General features: G+C 40.9%; 1 long non-coding RNA gene across 1 annotated transcript; it reads right to left on the reverse strand.

Annotated features, from left to right (window-relative positions):
* Positions 1-606: 606 nt before the first annotated feature.
* LOC135468434 (uncharacterized) lies at positions 607-2089 on the reverse strand. Its single transcript, XR_010444224.1, has 3 exons — positions 2051-2089; positions 1472-1572; positions 607-637 (listed from the first exon to the last, which is right to left on the reverse strand). It is a non-coding gene; the product is annotated as an uncharacterized LOC135468434 (long non-coding RNA).
* Between the last annotated feature and the right edge of the window lie 9884 nt (positions 2090-11973).

Below are 11973 nucleotides of genomic sequence, written 5' to 3' on the forward strand. Positions count from 1 at the left end.
TCGTGGAGATATGGGTGCATTTGTTCGGTGTTCTCTCCAAGATACGTCCTCCAACTGGAATGGAAGACAAGAATGTCATCTAGCCGAAAATGTTCACCATTTTCTCATGATATACTTTGGAACGTTCGTAAACATAAACACTTGTCTAAATAAAGCAAAGATGAATAACGTTTAATACGATTTGAAAACCAATCCATACTAAGATGACTGGTACAACGCGCTGCTGAAAAATGACTTGAGGATGCTGAGAAGAACCTAGGGGCAAATACAGCTTAGTTCATTTTAACAATTTTTATTTGATTGTATATTTATTTGATTGTTCTTCAACGACATACTGATTAAATTTTCACTTATACGATGATGGCAAGTTGTGTGCCAGGAGTAAAGCACTCACCTTGGGAAAAGTTGGTTAGGAAGAAAAGTGGTCACGGCGTATGTTCTGCTATAATGTACTAAAACACACATTTTATTTTCAGAACACTTTCTTCCGACACAGTAAAAAGAGAGCAGGATTTTGTTTACCTGTCGACGTCAACGTCATCCGGGTCTGCCTTTTCCACATATTCCCTGCCCAGGTTCAGGAAGTAGAAAGGGTTATATGGATCGGACGGGAAGTCGTTCTCTGGACACGGCGTTCCTGATGGACAAAAACAACGCTGTCATTATATTTTCAATGGATAACAGTGATAATATTTGTTTATTTATTTGATTGTTCTTTTTTTGTTTGTTTATTTATTTGTTAATTTATTGATTGGTGTTTTAAGCCGTACTGGAGAATGCTTTACTTATATACGACGGCACTTGCTGACAGACATTCCCATGTACCACTGTAGAGGAAGGCAGAGTAAGCTTATTGTTGTTTAATGCCGTACCCAAGAGTTCGGTTTCAGTTACACGATGACGGTCAACTTTATTGGTGGAGGAAATCGGGACTGCACGCGGTAAACCACTGATCTGTGACAAATTATTACTCACGAGCTTGCCCACATGTAGGAGCAGGAGGTTTATTCTAGCCATTGATAGAGCCATCAATTATACATAGCACTGTGAGTGATATACTGAGCAATGACACAGACTGAACCCCTTATATAGAGTGAGTGAGTGCTTGGGGTTTAACGTCGTACTCAACAATTTTTCAGTCATATGACGACGAAGGAATCATTAGGGTGCATGTAGTAATGTGCCTCCTTGATGCAGGACGGATTTCCACCGCTCTTTTATTTAGTGCTGCTTCACTGAGACGACTTACCGAAGGCAAGTAAGCCGCACCGCCCGAGCCATTATACTGATACGGGTCAACCAGTCGTTGCACTATCCCCTTTATGCTGAACGCCAAGCGAGGAAGTTACAACTTCCTCCTTTAAAGTCTTAGGTGTGACTCGATCAAGGATTGATCCTGGATCTACCGGTCCCGAAGCGGACGCTCTACCAACTGTGCTATCCGGGCCGGTCAAACCCCTTATATACTTACCATCAGTAGATGGGAGTGTGCAGGTTAGGTATTTACCAGACATCCGCTGACGACGAATATCAGCATGTGGACCTCCAGGGACACTCTCACCGGAATTGCCCCTACAAAACACAGATATGTGAATGTAATCCTAAAACACAACGGGGTTTCCATAAATTTCTACCACCAGCCGAAGTGCCTAATGCACTTCCCAGACTAAACTCAATTAGGGAATAAACGCAATCAGGGTGTCTGTCGTGTTCAAAGAGACGGGACAAAGGCATGGCCTCTCGGTACCGTTTGGTTATAGTTGTCGGGTCGATAGTTTTGGTTTAACGCCCCTATATAGTTCCATAAAGTCTCTTGAGCCAAGGCGTTTTAGCCAGCAACCGGAGTGATTTTCAAGCATTTATGGTAAATGACGCTGTCTGTCATCGGCCTCTAAGTTCAATCAACATTTGCAGCATGACATTTTTTTCACCTTAAAATTCCTTGAATACATCCCGTAAAAGAAAGTCATGAATTTCTATTAGCGTGTATTTTCAGACTCTTCGCCTGTCACATGGCGTTAACCTGTAAACATTCATTCATTCGCCTCACCTGTCTTTTTCTCGAACACGTGATTTTCTCTGACGTTTGTTTTGGCCTTTCTCTGCACATACACATGTTACGTTCGTCTGTGCACTCTCACTACTATTTGTGGGCTCTGTAAACGATCAGGCAGGTGCAAATGATGATCATCAGTATATCTACATATTCAAACTGGCCATTTTTGTTTAGTGTAATTCTCACACCTTTACGCATGTTTACAAGGTGTTTATTCAAGCATATGCCGAAAGCATTATTCTGTGTTAACTACAAAAAGCATTCTTTTTGTAAAGCCCCGAAACTGGCTAATCAAACCAATGTTGTTTTGTCTCGAAAATCAAATTAAAAATCTGCATAAATTGCACTGAAATTTGCCCTTTCGTATGCCAAAAGGTTGAGGAATTAGGGTATCTGCAATTCACTGTGTTTCTGCCTGTATGTGTTTGCTCTATTGGTCTAGTGGATGTAACACTTTCTTATCTTTTCATATATCTATAAGCGCCTTCCACAATAACCCTGTTAGCCATTGTTTCTAGGAAGAGTAGTATTTATCGACTGTTTCCAAAACATCCGTGAAATCGTTGGATTACATGAATTAAGTATAGTGAAACAAAGAGCTAATCTTTGCATAGCGCGTGTCTCTCTTACCGGTGCTCAGAGGACATCCTTTAGCATGCTTTGTAAGCTTTTGCACCTTCTCGGTTTTCACTTTGACCATGGAGGTGTTTGTAGCGTCAGGTTCTTGTTTGATTTCAGTGGGACCTGATGAAGATAAAGCCCAATATCTGTGGTCAAGATTGGTATTAGATTGATGTTTTCGTGTGGTCAAACACATTGATTGCATGGCTATAAATACTACATATTCCGTTATCTTAACTGATACTATACGATGAACAAGGAACTACAGGATTAACGAGAGTCTATGGGGTGAACAAGAGACTAAATGGTGAACAAAGAACTAAATGGTCAACAAGGGATTACACGAACAAGAGACTACAGGGTTAACAAGGACTAAAGGATGAACTAGGAACTAATGGATGAACGATAGTCTATGGGTATAGCAAGGGATTAAATGGTGAACAAGGTACTACAGGATGGACAATACACTGCAAGATGAACAAGGTACTACAGGACAGAAAGTACACTGCAAAACGAACAAGGGACTACAGGACGAACAACTGAACAACGGAATGGTGAGTAAGAGACCACAGGACGAGCAAGAGACTACAGACAGGAAGAAGGGCCTACTACAGGATGAACAAAGGACTAAATGGCGAATAAAGGACTACACGATGGACAATACACTACAGAATGAACGGGCGTCTGCAGGATGAAGAACAGACTAAATGATGGAAAAGGGCTACAGGTTTTACAGGGTGAAGAAGGGGCCTCAGGATGTACAAGGAATACAGGATGAGTAATGACTAAAGGATGAACGATCACAGGACGAGCAATAGATCACAGGATTAAAAACGGATGACAAGGTGGACAATAAACTACACGAAGGACAAGAAACTACAATAATAAATACAAAATTTATAAAATACTTGACAAAGGGCTGTGGTTTCCAGGCAGAAATCTGACCCTTGTAAAGAAGTAAAATATTCATCGTTCGACGCAAATCGTGAAGCAACTAAGTCATGGTTATTAAGAAGAATTTTGGATTTTTGGCTCTACACTGAGCTGGTAAGGTGGTTATACATGTAGCTTACAGGTATTAACTCAGATGTCACAGATTGGTAGCACCTAAATGCCATGAAGTACCTTCAAACAATGAAGTGCTTAAATACTGTGAAATGTCTGATTACCCTGACGTATTCAGTTGCAATGTTTTTCGACAACCTGCATCTGAATTGCAAAAAGTAAGAGAAATCAAGCGCTCTTTTACCACAAATATCATCCTTAAAGAAGACGACATTTGGAACGGCAAAATGTTAAATGGAAATGCTTTTAGTTTTGCTTGTGGATGTCATTTGCAAACTAATATTAGCCTTGGGACCGTGGGAATTCAAACCTTTTTCAGTAATTGCTACACTTTTTAAAGGCACAGGTTTATAGACGTTGGTAATACTGGACACTGTTCCGCTGGACGGGATGGTCTGATCGTTGGTTGACAGAGGAAGAGTTGACCCAGGACTCAGTGAGCAGTCCTCTGTTAGGAGCTGGTTTGCTGCTTGCTGAACTGCTTGGATGCTGCCGCCCCCGTACCTGGCCCAATAGACACTGTGGGCCACGCTCTCGGCTGTCTCTACGGGAGGTTCCTCCGGCTTTTTCCGGGCAGGAGAAGGCGTGTAACTCCACTCTGTTCAAGAAAGCAAAGACTAATGTATATAAAGAAAACCAGCCTGTATGCATTTTCATTCTGAGTAATTAGTGACTGGATGATGTTAAAAAAACGTCAAATTTATATGGAAGTGCAAATAGAATTGTAAACGCCGTGGTTCACGCAGAGAAAAGAATGGTAAACGCCGTGGTTCACGCAGAGAAAAGTACGTGCACTGTGCCTTTTCGCGCCAGTTTTAAGCGTTGCGATGATTGAACATCTATAATAGAACATTGCAGATTTGCAGACAATACATACCGGGATATAGCATTTTGTGTCGCTGCTTGATTCTTTCAGCCTCTCTGTAGTACGGCCTCTTCTGCTCATCCGTCATCTCGTGCCATACCTGACCCAGCCGAACACTGACATCAGAGTTGGTGGTGTTAGGAAACGCTTCCGCCATTTTGGCCCGATACGTTCTAGCCCAGACCATGAATGCGTTCATTGGACGCTTGATCTTTCCGTTTTTGTTCATGTTGTTCGCACCAGGTGTTCTGTATACCAGACTCGTTCCTGTTTGATGGGCACACTTAACGATCAGATCTACGTTTAATTATGGCTATGCATTTTTGGCGCAAACTGAACAGTCAAGCAGGACATCAAGACACAACACAACAGATAAACAACAACAAGCATACTTACTGACTAAAACATCTATAGCTCATGTGTACAGCGCCTGGTAAGTGACATTGACTATGCTAACTTTTGTTATTAATACACCACCTCAACACTAGTTTCGAAATTAGGTAAAGCTTTGAGCAATGTACTAATATTTGCATGAATTCAAACTTGCCAAGGGCGTTTGTGACCGAACAGTTAGAGCGCTAGCGTATTAAAACAACGCACCAATGCGATTGCTTGAGTTCAGCCCCAGATCTCTTCCTCTCCGGTCGTAGACGGGAAGATTTTCATGGGTTTACCTCGGGCTCAGCCCGCTTTCCTCCCAATATAATGCTGGTCGCCGTCGTATAAGTGAAATATTCTTGAGTACGGCGTAAAACACCGGTCAAATAAACAAATATATTTTGTCTGACCAAACAACTTCTGCAAACGGTAGGACTACAGCTTAAAACACTCATTAAATAAATAAATAAATAAACCTGCCAAGGTCAAATAACTAGTACAAATAGTTATAAAACTGTTGTAACATATGACTTTTTATGTGAGAAGTGATGTTCGCATCAATTACGATAACCGCTAAACCCTAGGACGTGTCGCTCATCAAAACGACATCTCCTATCTAATATATACCTGGCAGGCGGTTTTCCGGCTCAGGTGTTGTGGATTGATTTCCTGGCAGGATGGTGGCGTACGCCGAAAGGCTGCTCTGGATCAGTGAAGCGTCAAGTGCCGCGGGCGAACCTTCGGGTCGCTCCATCTTCACCGGATTTGCACCCAATGGTGTCTTAGTCCTAGGGTTTAGCGGTTCATTTGTGTTGCTTACAATACCCAGTGTCTTGCCGTCGGCGGACACCAGGGACGCCCTGGGACCAGCAATAGCGACACTGACTTTATTCCCATCCATTTCCTGCTTACAGATCAGAGCAAACCGCTGAAATTCCTCTTTAGATATCGTGCCGCTTGGACTAGGCACGATCACATACTGAATAGATCTACTGTTCGGGACAACTGGGGGTGGAATCTTCGTTTCCTCTCTGGACTGTGGTAATTCGGATTTGACAATCCTTTCCCAATTTTCCTGGTTGACACCGGGCTCATATTTTACAACTCCGTCATTTAAGTGGCCATCTGGCTTTGCTTCTGATTTTACTACTGCTGTTAGTGTCGATGGTTTCACTGTATCCTGTGAATCGTGACAACCCGATGGTGACTGACTCTTGACCGTGACGATTCTCTGATCAAGATTTGACCAGCATTGTTTCTCTGAATCCAGATCCTTTAACTCGGTACTCTTATCCGATGTACTGGCTACACAATCTCCGTCAACGGGAATGACTGGGGATTTCGGTTCAGTTTTTATCTCAGTCATTTTAAAACGATTCTCGATGAGCAAGACGTTATCTCAAAACAGAATGTTCTAATTCAAACAGCAAGAAGTTTGGTAGGGTTATGTCACAAATGGATTCTTAAATGACGTCACAATCTTCAATCCTTTCTCCTTTCGCCTTTTGTATGTTGATGACGTTAGAGATTCTGTTGGCATGGTGACGCTATAAGCAACAACGTTTGTTGTTTGTTGACGTCACAAAAACAGCAGAATAGTAGATCACATTTGCGGTTAAGGCGAAATAGAATATAAGGTAACGTGAGTAGAAATTAAACACATTGCTTAGAAAACTGGGAATCAAGTCCAATTTATTGGTATAATTCCGGGATTTATTTTTGAGCTTTAGCGTTGTTTTTCATTTTTGTCATGGAAGTTTGAGACAACTCTAAGTATTAATTTAACGTTCCAAAGGTAACTAACAATTTTAAAGAAATAGATTGTTTCGTAGTTAACATTAACCTGACTTAAGTCTCAGACTGCTTCCTGATCACGGCTCCTGGCTCATTGAACACCTTCTCACGACTCTTTCAAAACAATTCTCTGCAACCGTTTCGTAAATCTCCATGCCCTTCAACACTGTCATAACATCAAGAAGAAGAAGTACAAAAAAGTTCCCGTTTTCATGAAACTTCTTCAGTCCAGTAAGTTGTTTAACAAGATAGTTTTTTTTTTACCAAAGCCCAACAAGGAGTGCTTCTGGAAAACTCATAAGTTAAACACTACACAATTGCTTATGCATGGTATAGATGTTGCTTGCACAAATCACCCTTGCTTAAGAAAAAAAAGTCGGGTACAGCTCTTTCTTTCTTAATATTAACTAGACTTAATATAGGTAAATTGCTATAAGGTTTAGATTAGCTTGGAAGAATCATGGGAAGGCAAATATAAGCATATAGCGGCGTATTAGAACGCATGTGGAAGATGTAGTGATAGTCTAGCTATAGTGACTAAACACAGCATACTATAGTGAGTTGAGTAACGGCAAGGGCGGTAGTTCAAACAGTTTCCAAACTACAGATCAACGGAGAGTTTTCCACAGAATACAGAATGTCATGTTAAAAACTGGCAAGAGCCTGAATACCTTCTACCTGACACGGGAGATTCTACATTCGACGTTAGGATATCACGATGACGTCCTTTTGTGACGCTTTTGCTTTACAACACGAAAGGGCTTTCAGCGCATTTTTTTATAGATGGGTATGTGCAATATGAAATTATCCAATAAAGATGACTCTAATTTATTGAATTACCTCAAAGATAACATACATAACATTCTGGGTTGACCCCTCTAATATTTATTTATTTATTGGACTGATGTTTTACGGCAAACTCAAGAATATTTCACTTGTACGACAGCGGCCAGTATTATGATAGTAGGAAACCGGGCATAGCCTGGGGGGACCATCCTCAGGTTGCTGACTGAACTTACCACATACCACAGTGGGAGGCTCCTGGGTACTGTGCTGCACTAGCGCGATAGCCACTAGGCCACGGAGGCCCCCACACCCCCGCCTATACGGACATCAGGTAATTATCTCTAATAAATCATGACCGTTATGCATGATGGCGACAATAAAAAACGGAAAGGATGTAAATGTGTGTAGAGTTCTCAAGAATACACTCACCACGTAGGTACGCGTTGTAGAGTGCGAAAGGGGGTTACTTAAAGCCTCTTTTAAAATAAAATTTACCATTTTGTATTTATGCTCAGACAACTTCAAGATAGGTATTTCAGAGAAACGGACACATGAAGTAAAACGTTGCCCCCGTCTCGCTGCCAAATGTGAACAAAGTAAGGTGTGACAGAAGAAAGGCACTCAGACAGTGATAATGGAATTGAAATAAAACCATCAGAGAAGGAAAGTGCCAGTCAACCCATCACGAGATTAGCCTGCACCCTTGTACATACAGGGAAGAGAGAACAACCGGAGTCTACTGCACCTCAGATTAATACACGAAAAATACGGGTGCATATTCGCAAATCAACAAGATGACGATTGTTTTTTTTGAAGACATTTGTATCTGAATGATTAAGCAAACAGCCATGGTTAGGACGTGGCCAGGCCCTCGTTATGGCCCAATAATCTGAAATAATCACATTCTGTAGTATTCATCTGAAAAGGGTTGAAGGCGCTCGTGAAAAAGGTCGAGAAGGACTCTCCGGGCCTATTAACATAAACCACCTTCGAGCATTGCGACGAAGTGGAGGAATGCGAAGGAGCGATGGAACGATGGAAGGGTACAATGGAGCTGTGGAAAGGAACGATGGAGGGATGCAATGGAGTAACGCTATGGAGCGAATGAATGATGCAGCCATAGAAAGATACGTTGGAGCAATGCGATGAAATTATGGGAGTGTTCGATGGAGGAATGGAAAGGAACCGTTGGGCAATGCAATGGAACCAAGGAGGAATGCGAGAGAGAACAATGGAAAGGAACCTTTGGGCAATGCAATGGGACTATGGAGGCATGTGAGAGAGAGCAATGGGAAGGAACCGTGGAGCATTAAAATGATTGAGAGATGCAAAGGAGCGAATGTGCAAATGTGCAATGCGGTTGAAATATAGAGGAAATATGCAATGAGGCAATCAAGAAATGACGCGTCTGCAATGATTACGCGATCGTTGGAAGTCAGTCATAATGGATGAATCAACGATCGTGGTTTCACGCCTCTGTGGCAATATTACAGTAATTCAGTGAAGTAAAGAGGGCGTTGCCACGAGTCTATAGGGATTTCATGCTTGAATGAATGCAGTGATAAAAGAGAACATTAGCCAAAACCTGCGAAATATCGTAAAAGTTGTGAAATTATATAAATATTTTAACACTTGTAATATTAGACCTTCTTATGTAAGGGTAATTACTCTGAACGTCGTCCCATAGCTAGCCCCATCGCCTTATCATCTTGTCAGGCAGATCACTGGCATAATTATTAGGTATACAGCTGTACAGCTTTTGGCGTCTTTATGAAGGAGTTCAAAACTGGACCCGTGAGACCTGACCACACATGTCGACCAATGTTTTTGCCAAGTGGTTTATACCTTTTTGTCTGTGAGATATTGGAGCATGCAGTGCTAGGTGTCAAGACGACCTATATTGAGGTGTAAGAAATGTGTCTTAATTTCAGGGTGTATTTTACATTCAAAGCATAACTGTTCAAAGGAATGAGAGAGGTAAGAGATGATGCGATTGTCATTTTTAGGATGATTCGTGTGAGGTTATATTTCGTGACGTTTATGTGACGTCGCAAACTCTGCTGTATGATGTCATAAAGCAAAAGACTATTGTGGCGTCTAGATATGTCGCACAGATAGACCAATGCAGAGAATGTGAGACAATTAATACAATAGGTTTACTGAAAAGGTTATTATATTTCCAGGCAAAACTATAATAGCGCCCTCTGAAAGAGCTGTGGAGGGATCTGCACCATCTCCATCTGCACCATCTCCATCTGCACCATCATATACTTTAGTTCTGCGCGCAGCGTGTCCAGCGGTGGAGATTGAACGTTATATTACTTTTACTTGGGTCACAGTTGGGCGTGTCCTTTTTCTAGGACTCCATTATTATTCATAGTCGGCGGTCGATAATACGAGCAAGATCAAAGTCAGTCTGCTTTGTACGAATTGGAAATTATTTTCACCACCATACCGATTTCTTTTTAAACAGACTTTAGGGCGGTTGATTACCTTCAGCGAGAGAAAATTGTGACCTTGACTCTCTTGATATATGGTACGGTTATTTTTGAGCAATCAAATCGCTTCATGTAGACTAATGGCTCTTTATTTGTTCTATATATATAAATTGTTATGAAGATATATGCCCTTCATCTTGTTCCAATAATCTAGCAATTGTAGTGCTGGAAAATTTAAAAATACACACAAAAACACTTGGGTTGAAATCTAAAGCAACCACTTGTGTTGTTTCAATGCAGAAATGTGTTAACCCAACACAAAGATGTGTTAAATAAATGTGAAGTACATATGTTTGTGTTATAAAAAAATAAAGCACAAATGAGATCTTGTGTTAATTCAACACAAGACAGAGCTGTTCAAATATGACAAGATTTCTGTTTGGAAAGAACACAATGTACTGATCACAATTTTCACTGTTTTCCTTTTTAGTGAGACTTGTTTAGTGTCGTCCAGTATTTACCGTGCTGTTTAGAAACCTTTTTTTAAGACCTTCCTCTGAAACCACTGATCGTACCACAGCTTATATGTAAATGTATGAAAGAAATAGTTAACTGAGTTTTATTTTAGGAATAATGAGATCTCAGTCATGTCACCTGTATGGATTTTTACGTCATTTCGGCGTGTGTGTTAATTTACATGTACTGTTAACCTGAAGCATTTCATTCAATCAACTGAGTAGCTCTGAAATGTAATTACGACAACTTGTCATATGCAGCTTTGTGGTGGTGGACAATCTATGTATGTTTGTATATAGGTACACACGTGGGAAAGTTCGTCAGCAACAGCAAAAGATTACTTCCGCTTCTGGTACCCATAAAACTGACTACCATGGTAGAGCTGAATATTTCCTGAGTACGGTTTAAAGCAACAATTGAATCAAATTAAAATTTTCATACATTCAAATATTTTCAGACCACTTTTTAAAACCTATAAAGTCGAAACTGTATCTGTTGATATATGAAACACATGCCTCCACTGCACAGGGGGTGGAAATATACGTAGATCGTGGCGAATCGTACCGTATAGATGGTTTGTTTTGAGTCCAGGTCGAAAACATATTACTAAGAAGGGGATGAAAGCAAAACAGCGACGACGGCCATAACAGTTGTGGTAACACGCTTTTAATTACGAGTTATTTAACACGGATTAGACCAAGGGAGGAAGAAATTAGTAAAACCAATCAGCTTAACTAACAATTAGCTTAGCATTTTAACGCAGACCATCGAAGGCTCCTGGGTTGATGGTATTAAGAGACCACGAGGTGTGTTATTTAGTACAGCTGGTGTGGTTTGCGTACTGTGATACTGTGGTCACCAGTGACGGCTAATAAATTGGTATTAACATCAGTCCATGTTTTCAAAATCTGATTGCCTCATGTCATGACGTAAGGGGGTCGAGTGTAAATTAATTGCTACTATTCTAGTATTCAAGCCTTAACGTCAGCAAGATAAAGCACAACAGCTGACATCTATTGTTTATCACCATAGCTGATTCACAGCTGACGTCTATTGCTTGTCACCATAGGCTGATTCACAGCTGACGTCTATTGTTTATCAACATGGCTGATACACAGCTAGCGTGAATTGCTAATCAACCCTATTATCACATAGGTTGATTAGCAATTCACGTTAGCTGTGTATCAGGTATGACCTATTATCACATATTCTTGAGTACGGCGTAAAACATCAATCAAATAAATAAATAAAATATTATCACATACAGCTGATATATATTGCTAATCATCGTGTCTTATGTACATTTATTTTATTTATTTGATTGGTGTTTTACACTACAGTCCGCGTAGTCGTTCTCTTATATAGATGGTGGGAGGAAAAGCGACAGAGCCCGAGGAGAAACCAACGCAACGCTTCATCACATACGATGAAGTCAACATGAGCTGGACTTGAAC

Source organism: Liolophura sinensis, chromosome 6 (genome assembly GCF_032854445.1).
Source record: "Liolophura sinensis isolate JHLJ2023 chromosome 6, CUHK_Ljap_v2, whole genome shotgun sequence".
Taxonomy (NCBI): domain Eukaryota; kingdom Metazoa; phylum Mollusca; class Polyplacophora; order Chitonida; family Chitonidae; genus Liolophura; species Liolophura sinensis.